A 15,670-nucleotide genomic window follows, 5' to 3' on the forward strand; every position below is an offset into this window, starting at 1 on the left:
AGGTCTGAACACAGTATTACTGCAACTAATATGGGGAGGCGGCAGGACAAGGGTTGCACTCGCCGCCCTGCAGCGCCCGCTTGATGCGGGCGATCTGGGAGCCCCCAACTTCGAACTGTATTATGCAGCTGCACAACTACAGTGGATACTGAACTGGTTGCGCAGGCCAACACAGGCGGAGTCCAAATGGCTTCTAGCGCGGCTGAACGGGGTACCACTGATTTACATGGTTAATGAATAAGACACCAAAGGGGACCCTGGGTAACCCGCTCATGGAGGTAGCGCAACCATGCTGGCAAAGGTACATACAAAAGGGCCATAAAACACTCCCATACTCGCCACTCCTAGCACTAGAATTGATCCCAGGCTGCGCTAATGCGGTGGGCTCACACACACACTTAAGACCTGGACCGAGGCCGGGATAACGTCGGTCGGTACTGCTTCGAAGATGGGCAGCTGATGACATTTGTAGCCATCAAAGCCTTAACATCAGTGAACCCCGGACAATTTCTGTCTTATTATGCAATAGCCCACCTGATTCAAAAGGCGTGGGCCACGGGGGACGCGGAACCTGAGAGCTCTCCCACTCTACACCACGTTGCATTTTGTTAACCAAACAAAAATAGTGACGAATCTGTACAAAATTCTGAACAAATCCTCCGAGCTCAACCTAGAGAGACCAAGGGACAGGTGGAAGGCAGTCCTCACCGACCCGATCTTGCAAGAGGAGTGGCTGAAAGCCCTCTATCACATAAGGGGGGTGTCCAGAAATTCCAGGTTTCGGTACACACAATTCAACTACACGCATCAAACATATCTATCCCCAGCCAGCATACGCCGCATGTTTCCTGGATCGACACCGACCTGCCCGCGGTGTGGCGCCTCAGGAGCGCATTTTTACCACATGGTATGGGAATGCGCCCACATAAACAGGGAATGGAGTAGCTTGACAGAGGAGGTAGCGGAAATAACAAGCCTGACACTCGCAGCAGACGCCAAATCTTGCCTGTTAGGGCTGAGAGTCAGAGAAAAGAAACACCGACACTTACAGAAGTTTGCAGATCTAGCATTCGTGATATACAAAAGGCTGATCGCAATGAACTGGAAGGTATCCAGGGTCCCCGATCTGAAAGCCTGGCGTTCCCACACACTGTGCTGGACCAGGACGGAAGCCCTGGTGCTGAGCAAACTTACACGCGCGGGACAACACCACACGGGAGAGGAAATCTGGGAAACACTGATCACACGACTAGTTGCCAAAAGCGATGAAAGGCCGCCATGACACAGATGGAGATGACGGGAGAGTATAGAATTGGCAGACACCCTTATAGTGCCAGATCAAGCACTCATACCTGGAGCACATCATATGGAAGAGCCGGATCCCACCCCCCTCTCAGTAGTGACCAGCACAAGTAATAGTAGGGGCCAGGGGAGCAACACACACGCACACCAACAACATGCAAATAGTGCGCACCACTGAGCCACACACATACCCCCTCAAAATAAACGCGGCCCCCCCTCCTCTCAGTACAATTAACAAGCAATATCGGAGGGCAATGTTGCCCAGTTACCCCGAGTTAGATCCACTGGTGCTAAAAAACACGCTTATCCAAAGATACGTGGCAATTAACAGGATAGACTGTAGTAAAAAATGTCCCAAGTTTTGTTCTGAGTAAAGTGGTGGGAGTTCAGTGTATTTATGTTGTTGCATGAGAACTGTCTGTTCCACCATTGTTTATCCTGTTGTGACTGCCTCTCCTCTGAAGATGGAGGAGAGGTGGCACTATAATGTAATTGTGAAACACTATTTATGTAAACATTTAAAACCTAATAAACATATTTAAAAAAAAAAAACTCTAAGGTGGTCATTCCGACCGTGGCGGTGAAGAGGCAGTAAGACCGCCAACAGGCTGGCGGTCTTTTGTCATGTATTCTGACCATGGCGGTTACCGCCATGGCCAGCCGCCGCTTCACCGTTCCGACCGCCACAGCGGTAACGACCACCGGGCTGGAGACCTGGGTCTCCAGCCCGGCGGTCGTCACAAACCGCCGGCGGTATTCCAACCCGCCTGACCCTGGCTTACCGCCATGGATTTCATGCGGTTTGGGACTGCCATGAAATCCATGGCGGTAAGCACTATCAGTGCCAGGGAATCCCTTCTTCCCCCACCCCCAACCCCCACCCCGACTACCTCCCCTACCCCCCCCACCACCCCTGCCACCCCCAAAAGGTTGCAGGACCCCCGTCCCCCACCCCGATCCCCAACATATACACACACATACACGCACGCATTCATGCACATACACACACCCCCCGCATTCATGCACACACACACCCCCCGCATTCATGCACATACACCCCCCCCGCATTCATGCACATACACACCCCCCCGCATTCATGCACGCATTCAACCGCCCCCTCAACATACACACAAGCACACCCCCATGCACGCACACAACTCACAACACCCCCCCACCCCCCTTCCCTAGCGGACGATCACCTTACCTGTTCCTGGTGATCCTCCGGGAGGGAACGGGACCCATGGGGGCAGCTCCGCCGACACCGCCACGCCAACAGAACACCGCCACAGCGAATCACAGATCGTGATTCGCTGGGCGGTGTTCTGTTGGCGTGGCGGTGGAGGTGGAGCTACATCCACTTCCTAGCCTGCCGCCAGTATGGCTGTTGGCGGCGCTTCGTCCGGAAACGGGCGGAGCGCTGCCAACAGTCAGAATGGCCCGTGCGGAAGACCGCCAGCACAGGCGGTCTTCCGTACGGCGGTCTATTGAAAAGACCGCTGAGGTCGGAATGACCACCTAAGTCTTTTACTTGTGCTGACCTCAAAGCCTCCACTGGTGGGGCATATAATAGAGAATAATAGCTAGTAAACTTGGCATTTTGTTCACTCTGCCCATACAGACGGCATCCTGTAGCGTCCTCAATCTCTTTTACTAAGGCCTGAGGTCTTGGTGGAGCCGCAAGCCATGCCAACAGTGTTCCCGCCTTATCTCCCTCTGCGTGCTGTCTAGATAAGTACCTTTTATAATCAAAACGGCTCAAATGCTCTGTTGCCATTGCAATTTTTTCTTTCGCATTTGTGGGAAGGGGGCAGCTCTGGGTTATTTGGTCTACAAAGTTCAAAATCTCTGAGGGAGTCTTCATATTTTTGGATGTCTTGTTCAAGGGTCTTACGAACCCTATGTTCTCCGCTATACACTTATACCTAATAACCGTTTTAAATGTCTCCCACTCAATTGCTCAGGAGGGTGCCGTTCCCGTGGTATGATCAAAGAAATCCCCAATTGCAGACGATATTGAGTGTTTGAATGCATCATCTAAAGCATTTCTGCTCTGAAACGGCAATGTGGTATGCGCGGTTTCTCTCTTTTCCAAGCCAATGTCAACAACATGGGATTATGATCTGAGATTGCGCAGCATAGGTATTCCGCTGCTTCCACTATGCTGTGTACCTCAGGGGAGGCAATGATTGATCGTGTAATGTGGAATGAAGAGTAGTCTCAGTGTGTAGGATGGAGGTATCTCCAACTATCAATAAACCTCCACTGTCGCTGCCATTCAGAGAACAATCTAGCCACTTTAGTGGTTGGGGAACGCAGTGGGGGGGGTGCGACCTATGTAACTCAGGGTCTGCAATACAGTCAAAGTTTCACCCTATCAGAGTTGCCTGAGTGAAGTAGGGTCCCAATTCCCGGGAAAGCGCTGCAAGAAAAGCTCCCTCCTCTTCTTTTAAGCTGACCTTATATCTTTTACACATGCTGTTCAGACCTCTGAAATTCCGGGTAATTATTTTGTAAGTCAAGGAGGGATCCATAGTGTATAAGTGTGGAAAGTTATGGTGCCTTCACCCTCCCATAGCAGCGTGGGGTGTACCATCATTGAGGTGCGCACAATAGTTTTAAATACATCAAATGTCACTTCGCTGGGAGCAAACAACCTATAAGACATGTAACTATAACCCCAATACCCAAACTCCCTCTCCCCAGGACAGGCATCTATAACTATCCCCGTCCAAACTATTAAAGCAATGACTAACATTAAGTAGGTAGGGGCACACACCAGCATCCCGGCATGCCATAGGGTGCCCAATCAGAGCGAGTCATGTTTCATCAGTGTTGCTACTCAGCACCCCCTGCGTCTGCTGCGGGCCGTTATGCTGTGCAGACAGGAGGAGGACCCACGGACTATGGGCTCCCACAGCGTGCCCCCCCTGGGTTGGTTGCAATACAATGGGTCTCCCATTTGCTCGAGTTAGAGCTATTAGAGTTGTAAACTCCTAACCGGACTTTTCTTGCCACATAAACTGAAAATGAAAAGTAATAACATTTCATATAAGGGTGATTTAAAGCGCTACGCCATGAGCATGAAGGTGACTAATCAGAATAAGAAAAACGGTCCGGTTTTGCCTTTGCATAGTAATTTTTTTTTTAAACTTGCGCGATCATGCTTTGTAAAACCTTGAATTCGCAAAGGAGCGCTAGGATACACAATATAATTAAACTGGTAGTCATGATAAGCGCTCGATTACTGCCCGGCGACATCACGCTGCCTACATAATAAAAATGAAAAGTAGTCCAGAAAACATAAGGAAAACATGGAGCCTCGTATGTTTTCAGTAGTTGGCCGGTGCACTTGAGGAGGGCTAAACACTGGAAAAAGTATGACATATGCATGCCGTTTCACTAATAAAATCACACGAATTTTAAAAGGCAAGAACACGAACCAACAAAAGTGATGGGAGTGCAGTGGGCATGGTTAAAAGCCCACAGAGAGATTCCAACAGGGACCAGAGCACTTGCGGGCTCAGCCCTAAAAAGGAGGGATAAAGAGGCAGGACTAGCAAACAAGAATTTTTAAAGAACACCAAAACAAACAAAGGAACAGTAGGGGTATGGCTTTAAGATCACAAGAGAAGTATATACAAGAGGTCTTGAATCGATCTAATAAATGGCCTGTACCCTGTCCTTTCTCCACCACAAACATTTTACATTGCTCTATGCAGCTTCACACTTCCCTTACTGTCACTCAACCAATTTCCCCAAGTGGGCCATCTATCCTAATATCCAAGGGCAAAAAGTGTATGAGTTCCCCTCTGACCAAAACACATAAAACACTACACAGCTCTGCACTCAATCACTAACTCTCTTCTAATCAATCATGAAATCCTAAAGCGAAGAGGGCAGAGGTCTGAAACCTCCATCTTGCCTACCCCAAGAATAGACTACACTGCATTACAAAGCACAGTTCTGCACTCAACTCTCAGCTTACAAAAGCACTCTGTTACTAGAGCTGCATTTATACGTGATCAAGTCCAGGATGTTTGGATCCCTTATTTTCTATGCCTGTAAGCTACCCCATCTGTACGAGACAGATGGTTGGTACCTGGGCTCACTGTTCATATTTAGTAACATGCCTGGAATGGATAGGCTAGCTGAGCACTGAACAGGATGTATCATTGAAGTGGCAGGGTCATGGGCAAGCCCATGTGCGCTCAAAACTGTTTGGTTATGCATCACAAATGCTATCATGGAGCCCCAAGAGCATTTAGCTCTAATACAACAACCTAGAGAATACATTACAAAGACCTATGTACAAATAACAATGTAGAGGCTTTCAATATATCTGGGAGAGCTGCAGTCTGCTCTCAAAAGCACTTTCATTTTTTTTCCTTACACTTTTTTACAGCGTGGACCAGGACTAAAGGGTGTCGGAGCAATGTACTAAAAAAATACATCCAGTACATATGAAGCACGAGCAGTACAAACAAATCTTTAAAGAAAGGTGAACATACTTATATTGTTACAACAAATGGAGAAAATGGAGTGCAAAAACATATTTCCAGTTAACCGTGAATGCATATGTTGGTTACAAACATGATAAAGCAAATTAAGGATCAGTGAAACTGTATGAAAGAAATACAGGTCTTTGCGACAGCGGAAGCTCACAGTCTAGATCTGTGAAAGATATAAGAAAAAAACATTAAGGCTAAACAGCACAACAAATTGAATCAGGACCTTTTGACAAGTAGAGGTAAGTGACATGCCCCAATATGCATAAAGGGCTGTAAAGTAATAACAAACGATGTAACTCTCAATTTTATGGCAAGACCAGAACCTCCTATTATGCTAATTCTTTTCTTTATTTCCAAACAGCAGCTGCAGTCAAGAAAAAACTACAGAACCCATAAGGCAAACGAAAGTAGCCAGTGGGAAACAAAGAGTAGTTTAACACAATGCACCAATCACGAACGAGCAGTCCCAATAATACCTATCTTGACTGAGAACAGCCCTCTTTTCTTGCTGCTCGCAGTCAAGATAAATATTATTTTCCCTCTTATATTATTACACAGTTTGATTCTTGCACTTATGTGATTATAACTTTGGCTTTACGTGCTTTGTATATCGCGCGTTCACTGTCAATTCAGCCGGCTTGTAGCCGCACTGCTGTCTCGTGCTCCGTGCCGCGCGCTCTGCGTATTTCTGCCGTTTGTTCCCCTCAACACGCAGTCGCCATTTCTAGCCGCTTGTTGAGGGGAATCCTTGTAACGGCAAGTCCTTCGCTCATATTTTCAATAATTACCTGATTTTTTCAACTACAACTCCATTTTCCTACCGTGACCGAGGTTGTTTCTTCCCTCACAACCCTCGGCTCTGCCTCTACTGTTTTTCCCACCCCTAGGCGGAGCTTGGCCTCTCTCTCTGACTGCCAGTGAGGAAATTATCCCCTTCCTCATCATTTTTCCTCTGGATCTCTTCAGCACAATTGACAGCTCCCCTGTCTCACAACTTTTAAATGAGGAGGAGGAAGAAGGTATTAAAGATAACCTGAATGATTTCATTCAGTTTTCAGTTGAACAAGTTGTTTCAGGTTCTTTGGAACAATTATCAAAAAATTTTGAACATTCCATTGTCAAGTTGGTTTCTAAAACCATGTTGGCCCAGTCTGCGGGGGATAGCAGAAAGCGTCCTGGCCCTTTAAAAAATTCTAAACTGACGCTAATGAGTAGTGAGAGTTCCTCACACAAGGCAGTGGACGCGGTTCCTCAAAGGCCTCCTTTAAAGGAGGGGATTTTATCTAGACCATCAAAAAAATGTGCAGCTAAATCTAAAGACATTTCCTCCCCATTATTATTTCCAAAATTCTTGACACAGATGATGAAATGCATGACCATCACTCGGACTTGGATAATTCCGACAAAGACAATGGAGATGTTTTCTCCCCTCCTCCTCCCAAAAAGTCTAAACTTGACAGCTAACAACCACTTTCAGGATCATGCAAAGTCATGGATGCACAGGTGGCTGCAATATTTGACCCCAATGACATTCAACACCCTCATTCCACCGAATGGTTTCCTGCAAACTATATAGCGGAATAGGTAACCTCCAGGTTGCGTACTCCTTTGGATAAACAGGTCAGAGCAAAACTCAAGTCGGAGTGTCCTAGACCATCTTTACCTTCAAAAATAGGGGTAACTCCTACCATTGATTCGTCTCTCATAACTTTCTTTATTAAGTTCGGTAAAGACCCTCGCAAGGAGGTAGACTAAGCTTGGTCCACCTGCCAAGACAAGCTTTTGGCTATTGTGGGACCCTTAACCTGCATATTTGACATGGCCGAATCAGCCCGTTTGGAGCACTCTGCGGTTGACCCTTTCGATTTATCTTTGTGGGTTCAACGTGCCTTATGTTTACTAGGAAATGCTAACTCTGCCATTACCCACAAGCGCAGGAAGGGGCTTTTTCTCAAACTTGACCCCAAGTTGGTAAATCTCGCTGTCTCTGACCCAGGCACCAAGGCTGAAGGTTTACTTTTTGGTGACTCTTTTATTAAGGAGCTCAGTAAATACGTTGCAACTTTTGCTTCTCTGGATAAGGCACAACAATCGATGAGGAAGATGTTTTCCTCTCAGGTTTTCTCCAGGGCCGGCAGAGGTAGGAACCGCTTTGCCGGCCGAACCTATTACAACCAAGGTTCCCATGGTTCCTTCAACAATAGCAACTCATACCAGGAGTACAGATGGCAATTTTACCCTCAAAGAAACAGGGGTTTCCGAAACAAAGGCAACCGCAGTTCCAGGTTCTCTTCACAACCCGGTAAGTCAACCTTTTTCCCTTCCTATCACAGGGGGGTTGTATTTCTCTGTTCCTTCCAAAATGGCAAGATCTCACAGCAGATCCTTGGGTTTCAAATACAGTTCAAGGTTATGTTATTGAGCTCTACTCAGAGCCTTTCCAATCAAATTTTCCCCATCCTTCTCAGTTTTCTGTTCAGATGACAAATGTAATCTCTCTAGAGCAGTGATACTCAAAGTGCGGCCCTTTTGACCTTTACATGCGGCCCCCAGAGCAGCAGTAGCACTAGGCTGCTGTTTACTCCATTTAACAGGGGACACTTTATTTAAACATGATAGAAGATAAGGAAAAGAAGTAAGTTTTTTTCCTGCACCGCTTTAACTGCAGGAACACTTTCATTCTTTAAGAAAACTTGCAGCAAATGTCTATAACTATAAGTGTTCTTAAAAATTCAAAAAGTGTATTTCATTTACACACAGAACCATTTAATCTAACAGTCCATGGAGAAGTATTTTTTTTTAAACGAAGGTGTTACGTGGGTCGGTGATAGAAGGACTCAGAGACTCAGGTAAGTGGTAAGGTGTGTTTATTTAAGAGTTCTTATTGGTGTTACAGTATCTTGGTGTTATCTCAGTCCGTATTCTCTCCTTGTCCTTTTCGCAGCTCCCTGCTTGACTGGCGGAGATCTTCGGCCATGTCTCCCGACGTACCGGAAAAGAAGGAAAGGGAAGGTAAGTCGGGGTAGGTAGTTACAGAAAGCGTATGTAACGATAGGGACAAAAAGGAGGGAGAGAGAGAGAACAAGAGAAAGGGAGAGAAAGGGAGAGAGAGAGAAAGAGAGAGAGAGAGAGAGAGAGAGAGAGAGAGAGAGAGAGAGAGAGAGATCCTGGGTGTGTATGTGGAAAGGAATGAAAAGTAGACTGTGCAGGTAGTCACCCTCGGTGGTGGATCAGATTCTTACTACTGCGTACAGTTTCTGTATTGTATACTTGCCAACAGTGCTGTTCTTTTGGCTTTAATTACTCTCTGTTGTCTCACCTCCCTTCCCCTTCCCACTGTTCTCCTCCTCAATCCACTCGCTCCCTTCTCTACCTTCCTCCCTCCTACTGTCCCTTCCCCGATTAAACAATTGTCTGTCCCTCAGAAGGGACTGTACCTTGGAGAGCCACGCCCCTCCTGGGACGTGGGGGGTCCTGAGCGCGTCCTTGCTCGGTTCCTCGTTCCTCCGGTCTTCCACGTCCTTGACGCTGTCAGGATTCTCCAATTCTGCTCTGGGCTGCTCCGGGTCGTTTTTCTCTGGGTTCCGATCTGCGGCTAAGCGTCCGCGTTCGCCTCCGTCTTTTTTCTTATCTTGCCTGTCTTCCTTTTTTACAGATCCCTGACCCCGGAAATCTGGGCATGTGTTACTGACGCCGGCCCCCGGTCGTCATGGTAAACAGAGACGCTGTTCGCGCGGCCGTGCGAACAGCGCCATTCCGCAATGGGAGCCGCGTCGCCGGACAGCCGGCTACACACCCCATCCCAAGATCGGGACTGATATAGTACCATAGGAGCAGGAAATCGGGACAGAAAGTCGGTAGGGCATTGTTGAGAGCCGGGAACATGCCGGACCTGGAAGGAAAAAGGTTGGAGCTCCATAAACCAGTGCAGCACCCTGGAGTTAGAGTCCTTATGGGAGGCCAACCAGGTCAAAGGGGCATGGTCGGTGAAGAGCACAAAAGGGCGACCCAAAAGGTAATACTTCAGGCTATCTATCGCCCACTTAATGGCCAAACATTCCCTTTCGATAATGGGATAATGACACTCACGTGGAAGCAGCTTCCGGCTGATAAAAACAATAGGGAGGTCAAGACCCGTCTCACAAGGTTGGGTAAGAACCGCCCCAAGTCCCACATCGGACGCATCGGTATAAAGATGGAAGGGCTGGGAAAAATTGGGACACCTCAACACTGGTTCAGAAGTGAGGGCAGTTTTGAGGAGGTAAAAACTATTCGATTGTATCGAGGAGAAGGGGGGCAATTTTGCAGGATATTGTTTTTTTAGGAGATCAGTGAGGGGAGCGGCAAAGGTGGAATATTGGGGAATAAAACGACGATAATACCCCACGAGACCCAAAAAGGAACGTAAACCTTTCTTAGTAGTGGGAGGAGGCACCTGAAGTATGGCCTCCACCTTATTCTTTTGGGGACGTAGTTGACCTTCTCCAATAAAATAACCCAGGGTTGCAATTTTATTGTTACAGAGATTGCATTTATTAGGATTAGCAGTGAGACCAGCTTGACATAGGACCTGGAAGATGTTATGCAGGTGATCTAAATGTTCCTCCCAAGTATTACTGAAGATAACAGCATCATCTAGGTAGGCTGCGGAAAACGAATGGTATGGTTTTAATAAAAGATCCATTAATCGTTGGAAAGTAGCAGGGACTCCGTGGAGGCCGAAGGGAAGAACTGTAAAGTGATAGAGGCCTGACTGAGTGGCAAAGGCCGTTTTCTCCTTATCTTCGGGCGCTAGGGGAATTTGCCAATATCCCTTAGTGAGGTCTAGGGTTGACATGTATCTGGCTTTTCCCAGCTTTTCTAGCAAATCGTCAACTCGGGGTATCGGATAGGTATCAAATAGCGATAGATCCGTCAGGCTTTGGTACTATAACGACAGGGGAACACCACGGGCTGGAGGAAGGTTCTATAACGTGTAAGTTAAGCATCTTTTGTACTTCCTCTTCAATGAGATGTCTGCGAGACTCTGGTATACGGTATGGTATTAATCTTACTGTTTGTCCCTCCGGTGTCCTAATGTGATGTTGTACGATGTTGGTTTTCCCGGGGTTTTTGGAAAAAAAATTCCGATATGATTTTAATAACTTGAGAAGTTGGGACTTCTGACTTTCTGTAAGGTTCGGATTAAATGGCGGAGTTTCTTCTGTGTCCTCCATATTTGGAGGGGGAAATTCAATTCCTAGAGAGGCTCCAGGAGTTACTAAAAACCCCGAGGCTTCCATCAGGGGGTTTTCAGTGGGTTCTTCCCATTTTTTTAGTAAATTAACGTTATATATTTGGGTTCTTTTGGGCTGTCTAGAGAGCTCAGATAAGTAAGTGAATGGAGACACTGGTTTGATGATGGTATATGGACCTTGCCACCGGGCTAGCAGTTTGTTCTCAGAACAGGGTCTTAATATTAGGACCTTGTCATTGGCTTGAAAGGAGCGAGGTCTGGCTCCTCGATCATAGTATTCCTTTTGACTGGCTTGGGCCTTTTCTAAGTGTTTACGGACATCCTCCCACACCAACTGAAGCTGGGTTTTTAATTTGCATACATATTCAAGAAGAGGTCTTTCCTCTTCGCCCTCTTCTTCCCAGTGTTCTGCTGCCATCTGGGCGTGTGTTACTGACGCCGGCCCCCCAGTCGTCATGGTAACCAGAGACGCTGTTCCGCAATGGGAGGCGCGTCATCGGACAGCCGGCTACAGAAGGTTTCAAACATAAATTCAGAAACTTTCATTCTTCCCCCACCCCCAACATTCATTCTTCGCAGTGTCCTCCTGTCCCTCAGATCCCTAGCAAGGACTCCTTTCTTCATCGATCCAAGCCATTTTTCCAGGACCATTACACTATCGCGCCTTACAGACACTGAAAATTCTACATCTCCAAAAAGGTCTTGCTTACTCAGATACCATTGTGTTAGACCAGGGCTCTTGATCAGAGCTCCAATGGTGGACAGACCATTTAGATGCCTAGAACGGCAGGATTATCTTCGCATCAGCCCCAGATCTAGTATTGGAATCAGATGCAAGTCTGCTGGTTTGGGGAGCCCGTTGTGGTCCAATCTCGACTGGAGGCACATGGTCTCTAGAGGAGTCAAGGTTGCACATCAACTGTTTAGAGATGCTTTCAGGCTCCTGTGCAATAATCAAAAGCCTTGCAAGAGACAGAGTTTGTTGTTCGGTTCTTCTCAGAATGGACAACATTTCTGCCGTTCGTTACGTCAACCATCTGGGAGGCACAAAATCCAAGCCCTTAGCAGAATTGGTGAAATGGTTTTGGAAGTTTTGTCTAAACAGAATTTCGGTTCAGGCAGATTATCTGCCGGGCAATCTCAATTCAGTAGCAGACTGGCATTCTCGTAATTTCCGAGATTCCAGCGATTGGAAGCTTCACTCCAACGTATTCAAATCCATAGATCACAAATGGGGTCCATTTCACATAGATCTCTTTGCATCCCGTCTCAATACTCCACTTCCACAGTTCTTCAGCTGGCGCCCGGATCCGTTACCTCTAGCCTTCGATGCTTTTTCGCAGGATTGGTCATCCTCCCTCAATTATGCCTTCCCTCCTTTTATCATAAACTCCAGATTACTGGCTCAAGTCAGACGCCAACAGGCCATGTTAGTTCTCATAGCCCCTTTCTGGCATTCCCAAGTGTGGTTTCCCACTCTCCTGGAACTTTCAATAGATGCTCCTCTCCTAAGTCCCTCCTTTCCAGATCTTTTGACCAACCCCCTCAGCATCTGCCACAGTCTGATTCTACAGAATCTTCTCTCCCTTTCAGCCTGGAAAATATCAGGCAATCCCAATCTCTCCTACCTATTTCGACAGAAGCTTCAAAATTAATCGATCTGGCCCGGGCTCTAGGAACGAAAAAAGCATATAGCTCAGGTTGGTCTCTCTGGCATAGCTGGTGTATGGGAAAACACGTTGATCCCTTTGTAACAGATATAATCTTAATTGTCAATTTTCTTGTGGCAGAGGCCAGTAAAAGTAAGTCTTTTCGTACTATCAACCTATACAGATCTGCGATTTCATTCTCTCACGCTTACTTCAATGGAAAACCGGTTGGAGAACATCCGCTAGTTTGCCATCTCTTAAAGGGAGTAAAATTTTCTAATCCTCCAAAACCCAATTATAGTTCTTTGTGGGATGTAAATGCTGTGTTAAACCTTTTTGTTTCCTGGCCGGACAATCCAATGCTTTCTTTAAAACAGTTATCTGCTAAACTCACCATGTTATTATGCCTGGTTTCTTTCAAACGTTTATCTGATGTTAGAGTGTTAGATCTTACAGCACGTCATTTTACCCCAACAGTTGTTCTATTTAATGTATTTAGATGCACTAAGACTAATCTTTCATCAGTCTTCTATCCCTTTTTCCCTGATCACCCTAAATTATGTGTAAATCAGTGCCTGAAAGTTTATGAACAACAGACAGCCGATTTGAGTAACGCCTCTGCATCCCAACTCCTCATTTCCTTCAAGAAACCTTTTAATCCTGTGTCCTCTCCCACCTTAGCCCGCTGGGTCCGTTGGATTATGTCCTTGGCAGGTATAGATACCTCTGCCTTTGGGGCCCACTCGGCTAGAGGAGCTATGGTTTCTAAAGCTTTCTGGGCTGGCTCTCGTCTGGAGGACATTCTCAGATCGGCTGACTGGTCCAATGATAATGTATTCAGAATATTTTATTGTAAACCAATACAACACGCTTTCTTAAATGTTATTGATTCGCTTTAAAATAGCATAATAGGAGCCTCCGGTCTTGCCATAAAATATAGATTTTCCTAGTAATTTATGAAGGAAAGTCTTAATTTTATTAAAGACACGGAACGAGTATTATCCCGCTGCTACAAATTCTGAATTTTTTTGTTTTTCCCTCCCTATCAGCATCTCCAACGACTCAGCAGACCTCTTCCTAGAGATCCCTTCTTCACTCTTCTACCTACAACAATAGCAACCTCAGCTTATCACTGGAACTCCCATCCTTCGAAGCCACAGAGACTTCTGAATTCTGTTTCTGGACTACTGTTCATTTTACAAGAACTTTTATCTGTTATCACGGCAATATGTATTTGTTGTACCACTTTTCCGTTATTTGTTACTTATTAACTCTCGCACAACAAAAGAGGGCTGTTGTCAGTCAAGATAGGTATTATTGGGACTGCTTGTTCGTGATTGGTGCATTGTGTTAAACTACTCTTTGTTTCCCATTGGCTACTTTCGTTCGCCTTATGGGTTCTGTAGTTTTACTTGACTGCAGCTGCTGTTTGAAAATAAAGAAAAGAATTAGCATAATACTCGCCTCCGTGTCTTTAATAAAATTAAGACTTTCCTTCATAAATTACCAGGAAAATCTACCTTAAGCATACAAAAACTATGCACAAGTTAGAATTAGTCAAAATGAAGCAGCATCTGGGAATTTGCATACTGAATTGCTAAAGCAGATCATAAATCAGAACTGCAAGTACTTTTTCAGACTCATGGGGGAAAGCATGGACAAGAGGTGGCATCACTACTTCTTAGTGAAGAATAAATATCAGCACACATGTAAATTGATAGGAAAGTTCCAAAAACAGCATTTAAGCATACCAGCAATATTCACCGTCCTACCTCAGTACACGTCTCAACAAAATTCATAACACCTACCCACCTCAGTCTAGACCAGTGGTTCCCAGCCTGGGAGCCCTGGGGGTCCGCGAAGACTCCTCAGGGGGTCCGTGACTGCTTAGAAAACTAAATAACATCAATAGATTAGGCCCTCACCTTTCAGTAATGACTCAGTAGGGGGTCCCCAGGGTCCTATAAAGATTCAGTGGGGGTCCCGAGGCTCCAGTAATGGTAAAGTGAGGGTCCACAGAAGTCAAAAGGTTGGGAACCACTGGTCTAGACAAGCCAGCAGATGAGATTCAGGACTGCACGCCACTGTTCAATAACTCCAGCTAACTCTCAGCAAAGTCTCTAGGAGGTCGTAGCCATTACTGTGCGTGCTTTGGAGTATCTTTGCCGAACTATAATGCATTGCAAGAAAACCGGCGGCACACACAAGAAAGATGTGTCAGGGGCATCGAGTCCAGGGCGACCAGATTTTTAAAACCAAAAACCGGGACATTTCACAAACACAGAAGAAGGACTACAATTGTGCATCAACCAAGTGCACAGAATGACGGCGCTCGTCTGCACAGAATTACAGAAGAGGCACTAAGAAAATAAATACAATGCAATTTTTAAATGCAGTGTCATGTCTTTTAATTAAATTGCTTTCTTACAACAGCTGTTAAGTGCCCCTGCTTTGGAAAAGATAGAAACGACTTCCCACTATTTTCAGTCGACCCTCTCTAAAATTCGGGCAATCAAATAAATTTCCCGAAATGTGCCCGGACAGCTGGTGAAAACCGGGACTGTCCTGGCAAATCCGGGACGCGTAGTTGAGTCTTAGGTACATTATGGCATACTGTACGGTACTTACAAAGACCGCCCGTGAACTCAGTCTAATTTTCGTTGTCCGCTATTATTCTTTTACTTTCAGTACTTCCGGGTCGCACAAAAAACAAACCCATGACTATACATATTCTAGCAACCCTCTGGGAGGGAGAGTAGTGCGTACTTTGTAAAATGATCTAAGATTGGTGCAGCTCAGCCAATCCTATACGCTGCACACATTCCGAACTGCTCATTGGCTCTAGAGTTCCCCATGTGCCTTTGCAGTTGATAAATATTGTTTTAGGTGACCTAGCAAAGGTTGATCTGGATGATGACAGCCCGTTTCAGCTGTGTAGGCTGTGCTGTTGCTACCCGCAATTCTGAATAGCCGTC

At 46.1% G+C, this 15,670-nt stretch overlaps 1 protein-coding gene across 3 annotated transcripts in view; it reads right to left on the reverse strand.

The window, feature by feature from the left end:
• The window catches only part of INPP5K (inositol polyphosphate-5-phosphatase K), a 470,513-nt gene extending 455,077 nt beyond the window's left edge, over window positions 1-15,436 (reverse strand). For all 3 annotated transcript variants that reach the window (XM_069226108.1, XM_069226107.1, XM_069226106.1), the window contains exon 1: window positions 15,324-15,436. The gene's annotated coding sequence lies outside the window, so the exon portion shown is untranslated. The remainder of the gene's footprint in view (window positions 1-15,323) is intronic.
• Between the last annotated feature and the right edge of the window lie 234 nt (window positions 15,437-15,670).

The sequence above is a fragment of the Pleurodeles waltl genome, chromosome 3_1 (assembly GCF_031143425.1).
Source record: "Pleurodeles waltl isolate 20211129_DDA chromosome 3_1, aPleWal1.hap1.20221129, whole genome shotgun sequence".
NCBI lineage: Eukaryota > Metazoa > Chordata > Amphibia > Caudata > Salamandridae > Pleurodeles > Pleurodeles waltl.